The 15,001-nt window shown below is 33.2% G+C and overlaps 1 protein-coding gene across 1 annotated transcript in view; it reads right to left on the reverse strand.

Moving 5' to 3' along the window:
• Window positions 1-13,817: 13,817 nt before the first annotated feature.
• LOC128216665 (uncharacterized) overlaps window positions 13,818-15,001 on the reverse strand; it is a 4,757-nt gene continuing 3,573 nt past the window's right edge. Inside the window, exon 2 of the mRNA XM_052923285.1 lies at window positions 13,818-15,001. This exon is cut by the window's right edge and continues 2,306 nt beyond it. The gene's annotated coding sequence lies outside the window, so the exon portion shown is untranslated.

Here is a 15,001-nt window from a genome sequence, read left to right on the forward strand (position 1 = left end):
TATATCTTTTTTAAACCCCTTGTAGACTCTTGTTCCAGTGAACACGTGTTTCATTTACCGATCAATGGTGGTAATCTCATTATGTATGATTATTGTTCTTCGTCCCAGAAGCCATTACGTTATGTGATGACAACATTCATACCAAACCACTTTTATTAAAAATAAAGTGATTTCATGTCGTTTAATGCGTTATGACGACGATAAAAACAAATTTACTATTGTGATTAACTTGACATCAGCAGAGTGCTTATATAGACCATTATAACGCCTGCGTAGCATGGCAGAACTTTATAGGGATTGTTTTGTTGTCGTCGTCCGCGGCGCATATGTCCTCTCTCTAAATTGTCCAGTCTCTACTAAACATTGTCACAACATATTTTCATAATGTCTCCACTGGGTTCGATCAACAACCAAATAACGCTACTCACTTAAGAGTTGTAAAAATTAGACCAAATTCACTGTGTCCGCTGTTTCGGTTCAGCATTTCTTCTCCAACCTTTACAAGGTGTTAACTTTGCATACTAGTATTTACTATATATCAACAGCAAACTTGCACTAAATACTCTAAAATTGACAATGTTTATTTTTGAGTTCATTATTTGTAAAATGCACTTTTTATGGAAAAATAAGTAACGAAATGAAGGGTGGCAAATCATTAAGAGTGTTAAAACCATTACACTGTCGGCTGGAACCCTTCAACGAATGTATGCTCAAATATTGTCTTTGAAATCCTCGATTTAAAAATAAAACGTTAGTTACGCGATTCACCAACAGGCTGCAGCGTGATTGGTTGGTTGACATTACCAGGTGATACTACCAATATACTAAATAAATTTTAACTTATTCATCAGCTTATGTACTTTTCCTTTTAGGTGAATGGATATGGTATCGGTTTTCTAAAAAAATATTTTTGTACCATTGTGCCACAAAAAGCTTGTTTTGATAATTTAATTGAATATTTTCTGCAATTTCAGTATCAAGGAGTAAAATAATTATAACATTATAATAATATGTGTTTTAGATGAATATTGGGAAAACTCATTTTGGGTGCAAAAACATAAGCAGGTCTTTTAAATATATCAGTACAAACATCTAATTTCGATAACTTATTATACACCAATGATATCCAATTCGATATTCCTAAAAACGCTTCGTTTAAAAATACGTATTCAAAACAACATAGAAAAAGCATTAATAGATATCGCGGTACCCTTATTTGTATGTTGCTTGCATTATTGATATATGTCAGGAACATTAATAAACACCTTTTGTTCGCACTTAAAACACACAGTTCATCAGTACTAACGAAAGCGACAGTAGTAACGTGGAATGGACAGAGTAAACATTGCCAACTTAAAGGCCAAAACTCGAAAGTCAAACGTTCAATTATGCAATTTGGTAAATATTGGACAAGACATGCTTATGAGCAGGCTAAATTCGGATAGTGTAATCTGTTTTTTGTTCGAACATAGTGGAGATATAATACAAATAAACATTGTGACGACGTTTGGTAAAGACTGGATCACAAGAGCTAACGTTAGAGTGGGGACATGAAAGTGTGGGCCTCGTACAACTGAAGGGGACGACCGACAACATGATCCCTATGTTTCTGCCATGCTACACAGAAAAGAAATAATCTTCGCCATAACGCATTAAACATCACGAAATCCAATTTATATTCGATTCAAACTGACTGTTTCATCTATGGATGTTGGAATCACGTAACGTGATTGCTTTGGAAGAGGAGACCAATATTCATTTTTAGTACTACAGATACTGCAGAACATTGTCATCTGACGCCAGTAAAAGCGATTTCACTTTAATACCATTCTTAGCACTTCACAGTTTGCTTGTTATGTTACATCTTGGGAATGGGTCGTAACTTAAACTTTTTTTATTAAATAAAATGCACTGTCAAGTTAAAGTTCAAGGTTGTTTATACAGTTGTGTAAATGTAGCTTATTTTACTGAATAAGGTAAAAAATAAAAACTTACTAAAACTTACTAAAATATGAAAAGTATTGTAGAGGCGAAATGGAATCTTTTAAAATGTTACCACTCTGATTTGAACTGACACTGTATTAAACATTTCGGTTAAATGTTGTTTTGGGGGATGGTCGTCCTCAGTGTTCATACGCATTTTCAGAAGCCGAGTGGCATTTCAAATCATCTATTTAATATTGCAATATCTTATCGTAGTGCTACTTAAATGAGATTTATTTACAACCATCACACGACTTATTCTGACATGTTTTGTGACGAAAGATATAATATTTGTTTTTGGTTGTTGTTTTTTTCATGTCAATAAAGATAGCAAGTGGAAGAAAACATTTTTTCAAAGTAACGCCTATACATAAGTCCATAAGGCAATTGAAAACACGTCATACGTATGTAGTTCTTCAGAGGTTTGTCATCCTCGGCACCCAAGCGTATCATATAACCTATACCGGTCATGATACGCTTGGGTGCCAAATGGTGAATGTGCAGAAAATAGTGAAACAATACAAAAACAATAATGGAAGCAATCGCCATTAAACCACATAACATTGCTGATTTGGCAGTTCAATATTTGTCACAAAATCATATTCATTTTGTAGAAACACTTTTCCGATGAAATTCAAGTGCCTTTTAAGCCCAAATCCTGAAACTCTTCTTCCCTTAAATTTGCTCAACATCGTATTGCAACTACAAATATTGCAATTGATGCCTTTTTATCCTTGCTAAATACTGAACTGAAAGCGAAATAAAATAAACAATATTAAAGACCCTTTATATGTTGTGACGATACTTAGTCTATGAGATTAAAAGCTGAAATATATTTGTGGTGATTGTTATGATCACCAAAAGCAACCGAGCTATATAAACGACAACAAACTTCATACAACAAGAACAATATCAACAACAACAACAGTTATTATTAGGAGTTTTACAACAATAATTTCAAATGAGTTATATGAAAGTATGTACACCTGGAATAAAGTATAATGTCGGCGAGTTATCAATATATCTTAACTGGTCCTGGTATGTTTCAATGTCAACAGAAGTTATTCCACATATTGAACACACTATATGAGGACTAATTAAATCCATTATCACTTTCAAATTGTCCCCCCAAAAAGTTTAAATGTTATTCTCTCATCATTATTTTATTAAGTCGCAGGGTGGAGAAATGTTCTAGCACTAGTGAAACCTTTATACAGACTTGGTAAACTTTTCAGAAAATATCAATTAATTTACGAAAGTCCCCATATGAGAAAGGTTTGCTCTAATACACAAACTGCAAAGTACTTCAGTGAATTCTACAACAATCTTCAGAAGATTCATCTCAAATTCTATAAATATCTTGTTTGTTCTAAAACTTCCTAAATATGGAACAACAAGAATTTTAACAAAAGATCAGATCGCAGATTTTCATATTTCTATTCCAAATGCAATGTCGTATGGCTTAAACCGTTAACCGGTTTAAGAAATAAATCGTTACTTACGATTTAAGAAAAATGCATAAAACATCAATTTTGGAGAGGAAATATGAAAATCTGCGATCTGATCTTTTGTCATCAGTCTTTTATCACTGGTTTTCAGATATAAACGCAATAAACTGCTCGTTCCAAGACAAAAAATAAAAAGGTTGTGAAAACGTTCAATCTGTGAGAGTGTAACTTAAATATTGCTGAAAGACTTTTGATTACAGACGAGAATATATATCCTATACTATACTGGTAAAGTACCTAAATCGGAACACTTCTTGCACTATTTTTTAATAAAAATTGTTAGACTTGCACCACAACTAAAGAAATTTCCATCAGCATACTAGAATTCAAGGCTACTTGGTTGATATAAATGGTATTATTAAAGATAATGCAAACCTGCATGAAAAATACTTTATTACCGCACAGTCAAGGACTGCCATTTTTTATCCTCGGAGTACCTATATATAGAACAGTTTTAATGTTGTTGTTTTTGTTTTTATGTATCCTTCTAAAAACATTGTTACATGAGTTCTTTTAGCAAATTAATAATTTATTTTATTTCCAGCTTGTTTTTGTCATTTGTGTAAAATTTGACGATTTAAGTAAATAAGTACAGACTGTACCAGTATGCTGTAATTGTAGCAAGCATGAACGTTTTTCCCCGCCTGCCAGGTATTGACATTTGAACATAAAAAACTTTTAATGATATCAGCATTTGAAATACTTACCGGCGTAGTTTGTTCTTTGAAACTTGTATCTAAGGTAAGTGTTTTAATTGATTAAAATCTTAAATAAACCGATCGCGATCGCTTTTATCATAGGTGTTCCATATTAAGGTTCCGATTTAGGTACTCACCCAGTATTCTATTTAGAAAGACATATGGTCCTTGTCAATTAAACACTCAGACTACAGTATATCTACATTTTCGCTAGTCAGTATGAAAAAAAGATGATAAATATTATAGTAGATACGTGTCATTCAAAATGTTTAAAAATAAACTCAGATTCATTTGTCGACTTGCCAGTTGACGATCAGAAATGAGGTCACATTTTCACAGTTTCAAATATTGTTTAGGACGAAACAATTAAACGTAGAATTGTGTTTCAGTAAAATGTAGGTCGTAGACACTAGTGAAATGATTGGTATAAAACAATACCGTTCGTTTCAGATACCACCCTTTCTGTGCATTTTTTTCAACGGTGTGGATTTTCATCAAAGTTAAAAACCTGACTCTGTGGTATCACAGGGAATATCTATTGTAACATTTTAACAATGTTTATGTTTGATTGTTATTGCGCTTCTGTTCTTGGTTGATATTGCCGTCAATTATTTCCTGATTATTTTTTTTCTTTTGCAATATGGTACATCTGGTATAATAAGATGTTAGTTAGTTATTTGCTACTACATTTTATAATTGCACTTATGCTATGTTTGCCATATATAGTTTTTGTTATTTGTGTTTCCTTGACCATATGTTTCCATTTACGTTTAAATTTGATTTGATTTGAAATTTTAAACTATGTTCAGTATTTTATCTCTGGCTTTTTTTAAACTAATTAACTTAAGCTCGATTGTGAAGACTCGAGTCCGTTTGCTGGGTAGAAACCAGTACTGGTTTTCTTTTTGAGACGCCATCGGAAAGTACCTCTGTCGGTAGTTTCACCAAACTTGGTATATAGAAAGAATATTTAGAGACCTCGCATGCGACTGTGTTTCAATTTTGTAATGTCTAGGTCATTGTTACTTAAATAGGTACTTATTTATTGTGTGTGTGTGTGTGTGTGTTGGGGGGGGGGTAGTTAAATCAACTAACGGTTCGTTTCTAGAACAGTTAAACGACCTCACTAAAGTTGAATCCTTGCTGGCCCCATCGCTTGCACAGACCACCGGGGACTGTCGTGATATTGTTGGTATATCGACAGGAATACGTTAACGAGGCCTTTAGCCACATGTTCCCGCGTGGAAAAACAAAACAAAGAAACATCATTTGGAAAAAAGGAAAGATACTATTGTGTTTATTACTCGAGGTCAAATTATACTATTTCATAAAACGTGTTTTTGCAAGCTGCGTAGGGAGATATCCCCTGTTAGAACATGTTACTTGTAACGGCGATTTTTCCATGAAATATAAAATAATATCCTCGGGCTTTAATCTAAATTTGATTTAGTTACGATTTTATTTAAGATCACTTATAAAGACAGCTTTATGCGGCACAGCTAAACCAAAATAGAATTACCGTCAATACACTGCACTTGCAAGGGGGTCCGAGCGCATAATAGGCATAAAATAAACAAAAATCTTTAGTTACATAAAGAAGCGACACATGCCGCAAAAAGTATTATTTACTTGACATAAAACATATTGTTGGCTAATTTTAATCTTTACAAATTAAACTATTTCAAACATCAACGGCAAAAATGAATATATACCATGGTGTAGTTTAAAATAGTATTGCTTTTACTCCTCTGTGAACGTTTAAGCTAATTAATAATTGAAACCAACTTCGAACATTTCGTTGAAATTGACATTTAAATTCGCTAAAACTCGGTGACAGTTCTTAAAAAGAAAATCCTCGAAAGAGGACCCCCGTACCCCCATCCCTCCATCCCACCAACTAGTGTAACGTTCCGCTGGAGGCGGAGTTGCGTTCGTTGTACTTGATTATATGATTATATGCAAACATTAGAAGGGGGATCTACCCAACATGCGATTATCAAATGTCGCACAAGAGGAGTGCAAAATATTTTCAAACATTAATCAGCTGTTTCTCTGTTTGCCAGTTGGCACTTATTCGTTTCAACAAAGCTCCAGTTCTCAATGACGACATCAACAATGAAGGACAATAAGGTTTTCCCCTTGTGTAAAATTCGTACTTGAGAGATCGTTCATGCTGACGTATGTAACAGCCGAAAAGTGAAAAGTAAAACTGTTAACTCATAAATACCAGGGGTGGTCGACTATTGTGACTTTTCTATTCACCCATCATGTGTTGGCCTCATTGCACAAAATGCATTGGCCGAGTTGATCAACTGCAATGATGTCAACAGAAATGAGGTTCAAATGATCCAAGTTATGTATTCAAAGTTGCAACAGACAAGACGACTGAAGATCAAGCACACAGTTAGAGGTTAAGCTCACCATTCAAGTCGTTTGTAAATCAACTCTGATACTGCTCTGAACTCTAACGATATGCTAGGCAATGATAGGAGAAAGATTTTTTGATGACACGTCCGATACATACTGTGTTTGCAAGTGCGCTATGAAAGCAATGATGGCAGTTATTATACATAAAAATATTCTCAAAAAGTTAGCTTCTTACTTTGGATATTGCCGAAAATAAGCTGGCCATGTTCATCGATCAAAATATGACAGTTCCAGTAAGTGTTCATTCGTCACGTTTTTGTTCGCTGTTCAAATTCAAATACTTTTCTCCAACTGAACAAGGAAGGCAAGAGGAAAATGACCATATTGGCATTTAGTGCAGATGGTGTTAAATTTTTGCAGTCTGTACGTTACCTGAGTCGCACATCAAACCTCGTTCTCGTTGGCATTCGTGACGATTTTCTGGTTTGAGCTCTGAAACAGAATTGGTAACATGTAGAAAAAGAATATATGCATTTTGTAGAACTCAAATCTGTGAAGACGTTGACATAAACATAACAAATAATACAGGAAAATAATGTAACTGATAGTATGAACTTCAATGTCATTATATGTACGTTCATACTCATGTTGCATGTATGTTGCACAAGTATTTAAAGTGTGGGTAACTAAGATTGTTGTATAGCGTTTTTCAAAGTACTGGAAATGGATCTATAATGGAACAAAATTCAAATGCTAATAGACACACTACTTTCAAACTATGATAATACTAAACAAAAGCAGTAAGAAAGTCGTTGTTATTAATGTTTTGGTTTGATCTTTAATCATAGTTCATGCAAAATAAGAGATCAATGCAATTTTATTTGAATACTTTTCTTAGCTGTATTTAAAAACGCTGTACGGACTCCTGACTATTTATCATACTCATATAATGTGTGTATGGGTAGTATGACGCAGACACTTTTGCAAGGACTAAATTGGTTTATATTACTTAAAACGAACTTACTTAAACTCACTTATTAATTAAGACAGCTTTAAAATACAATTATGGTGTATACGCCCGACATGCATATAGGTGGGGGCGGTTCTAGGTGCCTAATTGGCATATAATAAACTAAGGGAGGCAATGTCAAGACAGGCACTTTACGTATGCTCTTAGTATAGTTTCATCATACGATCTGACTTAAAAGTATGCCTTCAAATGTTAGTTAATGCTAGGAGCATCAAACGGACTATTCTCTTCTCTACCCTAAAGAGAACTCTTCCAACATCTTTATTCACAAAAAAATGACAAAGTTGACATAATAAACAAAATAACATATAAAACAGAATAAAAAATTTAATCAGTGTACATGTAAGTCAATAAAAAAAGAAGTTGGCAGATACAAGCATATTACAGCAAACCAACGACATTGTAAAATTTGTAATTCTACAGAGGTTGAAGATGAGGTCCATTTTATTACTGACTGTAAAACTTATGATAAGCAGCGAAAACTATTTTATGACAGTATTGTTAGTCAAAATAACAACTTTAAATCCTTATCAAAACATAACAAGTTTATTTGGTTCTTCAGTAATGAAAGTAAATATGTGATATTACATTTAGCCAGCTATGTATATGAATGATTCCAAATAAGATCATCATGTTTGGTGAAATGACGTAATTACAATGTACATTTCACAAAATTATGCCATATTTTAGTTGATCAATAACATTGTGCATAATAGATATCTGTCTATACTCATTTGGGAGGTTATCAGTAGTGACTTAATTAATAATGATTGTCAATTTATGAGTGAATTCCTTCTTTTTGCTATTGTCTCCTGTTAAATGTTTTATAAGTACTAATTTGTGGTTGATTATAAACATGATTCCCATTTGTAAGTAATACTCACATTTAAAGATCAACTCTGGATTTAAGTAGTACATTTGTACTTTAGATTAAGGCATAAAAAGGAAATGGGAAACATGGGAAAATCAAAATGAAGCCTTATTTGCATTTTCTAACAATGTTGCCTTACTGTTTCAATTTATTTTCTGCATTATGTAAACTGTAATTTATATGTCATATAACATGACCCATAATTGGAATAAAATTTATCTTATCTTACGCGCTGTCAAAAAACGTAAACAGAAATAAAAAAAAATTGTCGATGTCAACAATCTCAGCTCCACGATGAAACGAATGGTGAAGAAGGTTGGGCCTAATCCGAACAAACGACCCCTTGATTACAAAATGATCTCGTCCAGGAATTGAATCATGAATGACAACAATGTTCCTGCGAACCAGATTATGCAAATATCGGGCACAAGAACATTGCATCTTTAAACAACCATAGCACATAAATCCAAATCAACACAAGGAAATTTCCAACATCCTGTACCACGTACCACTCTGAAAATACCTGTGCAATGCTCAGTCTATGCACAGTTTGCCAGCAATGCTCAACTTTACACAGTCACTGATTCCACATGAAATCACGATTAATTAATATGGCATTGTGTAAGTTTTTGTTGTAATCTTTGTTGTTAATCAATATGACAACTGTTTGTGGAGTTTTGTGCTGTTCGTCCATGTTTCTTGTTGGCGATTTTATGTTCTATGTCTTTGGCGTTTACCCAGTGCCATTAAACCGTGTTAATGTTAATAAAAACTTTTTGCCACTGAACTTGTTTCTGAAGCTTTTCGCATAAATATTAGTTTAAAATCACTGCATTATTGCAATTCGATAATGACATTGCCAAGACTTACCATCGCTGAATTAATGTAAATTGAAATGAACTTGTCTTCACCGTCGCTGTATTATTGTAAATTAACAAGTTTTTGTCTAATTCAATCATCACTGTATAATTATAATTGACTATGATTTTGTTGAAGTATATAATCACTATCAACAAATAGAGCATTGTTTGAATTTGACACCATCGTTGTAAATCAATATGACAGTGTCAACAGTTAACATCACTGTATTATTGTTAATATGATATCGTCAAAAATAAACACTACTTCGAATCAATATGAGTTTGTGAAACGGTTATACCCCATCATTGTTACTCAACATGACCTTTTCTGAATTAAGAATTACTTTATTTATTATAATGTTAACTTAATACAGGTTGTATGAATTTTAACATCACTGTACATCTATATGACATAGTTTATATTTATTTTAACTAATAGTTAGATGACATGAAGTAAATTCTTAATGATTAAGAATTGGCGGAGTGAGCGTAGGGAATCGGCCCTTTTTAATCGTTAAGATATTACTTCAGGTCATCTAACTCGCTTAGAATACAACCTCATTGGCTGATACTTTATCAACGCAAAATCTGACGCAGGAAGTGTGTATTGGATGAGTGGCAGAAGGGAGACCATTTAGCATCCGCGAAAGTTAAAATTCTTATAAAGACTAATTCTTTCATTTTGATGGTAATAATATTGAATTTGTTGATAGTTTCTCATATCTTGGAGTTAAATTCTCTTATAATGGAAATTTTAATGACACAAAAAATATCTTATCAATCAAGCTAGAAAGGCTATGCTTTCAGTTGTTAACAAGGCTCGTAAATTATAACTGCCTATTGATATGCAGCTGAGTCTTTTTGACTCAATGATAGCCCCTATTCTTATGTATGGATCAGAAGTATGGGGAAATAAAAAATAATTGATCACTTCCAGTTAAAGTTTTGTAAACTTATCCTCAAGCTAAAGCAGTCGACTCCAAACTGTATGGTTTATGGGGAGTTTTACCAATTTCTGTACGTATTAAAAGTCAAATTCTTTCTTATTGGTGTAATGTTGTTATGTCTACACATTTGAAAATCTCAAATATTTTGTATAGAACTTTGCTTAACATGTATGCTGACAATGTTGCAAATTTTAGCTGGATTCATTTTGTACATACAACTTTAAATAGCCTTGGATTGTTAAGCTTTTGGTTAGGTCAACATGTTAATTCTCCAGCTGCATTCTTAAACCTTGTTAAACATCGACTTCGTGACCAGTTTATCAAAAACTGATTAAGTACAATATATTAATCAAGTAAATGTCTAAATTATCGCATCTTTAAAAAGGAATTTTCCATTGAAAATTATTTTCATGTATTATCTCCTAACCTTGCTGATATATTTTGTAAATTTCGAACTGTTAATCATAAACTGCCTATTGAAAAAGGAAGATTTTTGAATATAGAAAGAAGTAGTAGAACATGCACTTTATGTAATCATCATGTAATAGGTGATGAATTTCACTATATCTTCCAATGTTCATTTTTCAAGTCAGATAGAAAAAAATATATTGACTCTTATTATTACAATCATCCAAACAAATTTGATCAGCTTATGAATAGTATAAATAAATTAACATTGTTAAGATTATCTTTATTCTGTAAAAAAATATTTTTTTATTTAGATAGTATTTTATGCCGGTGCTCTTTGTTCACATGATATAAATTTATAATCATAATAATATGTCTCATTCTCCATTTTTGAGCTTAATCCATTATCGTTATCATTATTATTTTGTTTTAAAAATGTTTAAATGTTAATATTGCGTATTGCATTGTTTTGTCAGATGCTCGAAATAAGCCTTGATCAATAAAAACTTTCAAACTTTCAAACTTTTCAAACTTTCAAACTTAATAATTGCCTTATCTTATATCGTTTTTTAATAATGAACTTACTTAACAAATTCATGCGATTTTTAAAAAAACACCTCTTGGATTCTGTACACGTTGCACTTTTAAATAGTTTACATCAAGCTTTTATACTTTATTAAAAGTAGTTGTAGCAAAACTGTAGTTTGCTTTTTACATTGATAAGAATCTCATGTCGTAAAAATGTTTACAGAAAAGAAAAGGTCTTGACATCACATTTCAATGGTTTCTCATTTCGTCCTATTGTAACTTGATGACAAGAAGCGTGTTTTTCTTTCCGTCGGCAACCAAGAAGGAAGTACGGGTGCTGAAGAGTAAAGCGTGAGGTCTATAAACTCCATTATTTTTCCTGACCAGTGTTGCTAAATTCCTCTTCTCATCCCTCTCAACCTGAAGCTCTGTGTTCGTATCAAAGCAGCAGACAATCACGTGTCCAGCAGTTATCGCTTGTACTCCGTAAGGTTTTCTCAAGTCAGGGTCAGTAAATATGGCCAGCTTGTTGCCGAGGTTGTCCAGGGTGATAAGTTGTTTGAGTATTCTGTAATGTAGAATCTACCACAAAGTTAGCATGTATATATCAGTACCATCCTAGCATCACTGTAAAATAAAGTTCATGAAATAATCCGTATCTGCAAAATTTTATGTTGGGGAAAAAGACAATTTAAGACTTAATTTAAGAATACAAACTAGGCTTTTAATCATAAAATTTACCTTTAAACATACTTATAGTCAACTTCTACGATTAAATGACAGCACAACTGGTCATGGTCACCACACATGAGCTACAATGCTTTACCGGGTTGTATTTTGCATCTCTCCAGAGTGTCCTCCATCCTACTTGTGTCGCCGCCAATGTATTCACATCTTTCCGAACGAGCACCGTGAGTCTCTTGTTTAAGACACTACGTTTGATAACTCAGTATTATTTTGTCCACTGAGAGCAGAAATATTGATCTGTCGTGTTCAGTCAATTTTCTATGCAAGGAGAATAGGCGAAATCATAAAAATATTTGCAGCTTTACTTTTACTTTAAAGCTAGTGAAGATAACCTTTTTGGATATTTGTTTCATTATCGAATTCTTGTTTCACATTTATTATATAATTAAGATCTGCGAGGCTTAACGCCCTTTCAATACTTAAGTTGGAGGTCACGCAAACGCGTTCCACACGTAGATCATTGATCCTAAATATCTTCATCAGTTTTAGAGCAACATTTATGTACTTCATGTCATGGACTTTCATTTTGATCACCTCACCATACAAACTTGTATCAGCCCCGAGTGAAATCCTGAGTATTTTCATTAACCGTTCCAAAGTGGTATCCCGATATTAATCAATAGACTTCTTGCTAATTTTGTATTTGGTTTGTTCTTCTGTCCTCCGTTCTTCGTTTGTGGTCGGTTACTCGTACTTAAAATACTTTGTTGATTAATGTTGAGACAAATGTGACGTTATAGCCATATAAACTATTTTAAGCCCCCAGTAGAATTGTGTTCCAGTGAGCCCGTGTTTCACTGACCGTTCCAAGGCGATAATCCCATCATTTATCGGTCAAGCTATTTTAGTGAGTGTGTGGTCTGTTTGGGGTGTTTGTATTCGTGTATGTTGTGTTTATACCTTTGTGTCTTTAGTTCACTCTTGTTTGGCCCTTGCCTTGTGCCTCTGTACAGTGTTCCTTTTGAATATTCGACTACTAGGCTTGTCCCTATAGCTTTTAATGTATAAATGATAATTGGAGATTCGACAGGTCCTTATTGGACAAGGATTTTAGTCGACCGTTACTCCTTGTACATATGAGAAGAATGTATAAATTCATGAATTATTTCTAATGAAATATATAGTGTGGATAGTTGCTGTAGTTGCTGTTTTTCAACTGTTATTCATCGTACTTCAAGCCTATTAGTTTTCACACACTTTCGTTCTTTGCAGGTTCAGTTGATATTCTGAGACCAACGATTTAAAGTTGAAAACATAGTCAATTTTCAAAGGGAATGTGGCATTTGCGTTTGAATTTATGAATTCAGATGTATAGTTATAACAGGTTTCCATTGTGGCGGGCAATAAACGGATGTTATCTACTTAGCCTGTTCAATTGTTGAAAGTGCAGAGTCACATTCCATCCTGCTATGACTGACTGTAAGACCTTATGATTGATCGCGGTTAGCTTGGGGAAGTTATATGATTGATAGCGGTTAGGCATTGCTGTACAAATATAATACTGCTACAATTTTATTCATAATTTGTCCTCTAAATGTATAGGAATAGTATGTTATTTTAGATGGTTGACCAAAAGAATAATAGGAGTGTTTCATTTTCAGCAGACAAGTCGCGATTTCACACCAACCCCTTTTCCAACGTGTTTCGACCCTAAGAGGCAAATACGTCTTTGTCAGCTCAATTGTATACTGTGAGATTGTAGTAATATAATTTCCGAGGTTAAAACAATCGCTGACAAGTGGTCATGGACCGCTCAAATATGAGATGTTGCAACAATAATACGTCATCCTTAGCCCTTGTATTTTGCCTTTGCGTCTCCTGGTTATGTGCATGTTCCTGATTATTCGGCAAAAAAGTATCAAGTAGAAGCGAATATTGTATGGATTTTAATAATAAAGAATAGAACAAACAATCACACAAACTTACATGAGTATTCTGCTGAAGCACTTTATCATTTCAAAATATGTGTTGCGTCAAAATTAAAATTGAAATTATAATAAAATAATAAATACTCTAATTTTGCTCAGACACGGTTCATTATTGACATATTTCCATAGCTAGAAATGTCATATCATTTTTACAATAATAAGTATATGGAATATAGCTCAAATTTGTTACAGTGGTTGCATATTATTCAGTGCATTTCAAAAATCTCGGATCTCGGTCAAAATTACAGATAAAACGTTTTCATAATTATGTGGAGGTCGGTCAAAGATGTTGCCTGTACAAATATAGTTTATAGGGCGAACACTCCAAAATATCGCTTTTATTTGGTACAGCAACGTTTAACAAAATTATACATTTGGTATAAAAAAAATACCTCTTTTTACGTACATCGATTGATATTTTGTAAAGCGACGTCTTATATATCTAAAAGGACATGATGCCGTTATATTGACAGCCAAAGACACGACATCAAGTAGGATGTGTGGTTGATTAAAGCGTTTACTTTATTGTTTTCCAGGTAAAAAATCTAGGTTTAATACGTGGTTTAAAGCTGCACTGTCACAGATTTACCGTTTTAACAACTTTTTTGTCTTGGAATGAGCAATTCATTGCGTAAATATCTGCAAACCAGTGATAAAAGACTGCTGACAAAAGATCAGATCGCAGATTTTCATATTTTCGTTCGAAAATGCCTTATGGCTAAAAACGTTACTAGTGGTTTAAGAAAATTGCTTAAATATATATAAAAAATAACTTAAATACAAAAGTCTGCGATTTTTTGTCAGCAGTCTTATATGACTGGTTTCCATGGATTTTCGCATTAATTGGCTCGTTTTAAGACAAAAAATAAAACAGTTGTCGAAACGTTCAATTAATGAGAGTGCAGCTTTAAGACAGACAGACAGCTTTAAGCTTTTGATTAGAGCAAATTATCGCAATAATTTAAATGAGAAAGTATGTGTGTATTAAATTGTTTGAATTTATCTTTCCTGAAAAAAGTTAATTATGGCCAATCTTTGATATGTCAATCAATCATTAATTATACGTCTAAAGTGTCCACACAAATATCTTGAAACTTAGCACATTAAACCATCATAGGAATAATTC

Source organism: Mya arenaria, chromosome 14 (assembly GCF_026914265.1).
Source record: "Mya arenaria isolate MELC-2E11 chromosome 14, ASM2691426v1".
NCBI lineage: Eukaryota > Metazoa > Mollusca > Bivalvia > Myida > Myidae > Mya > Mya arenaria.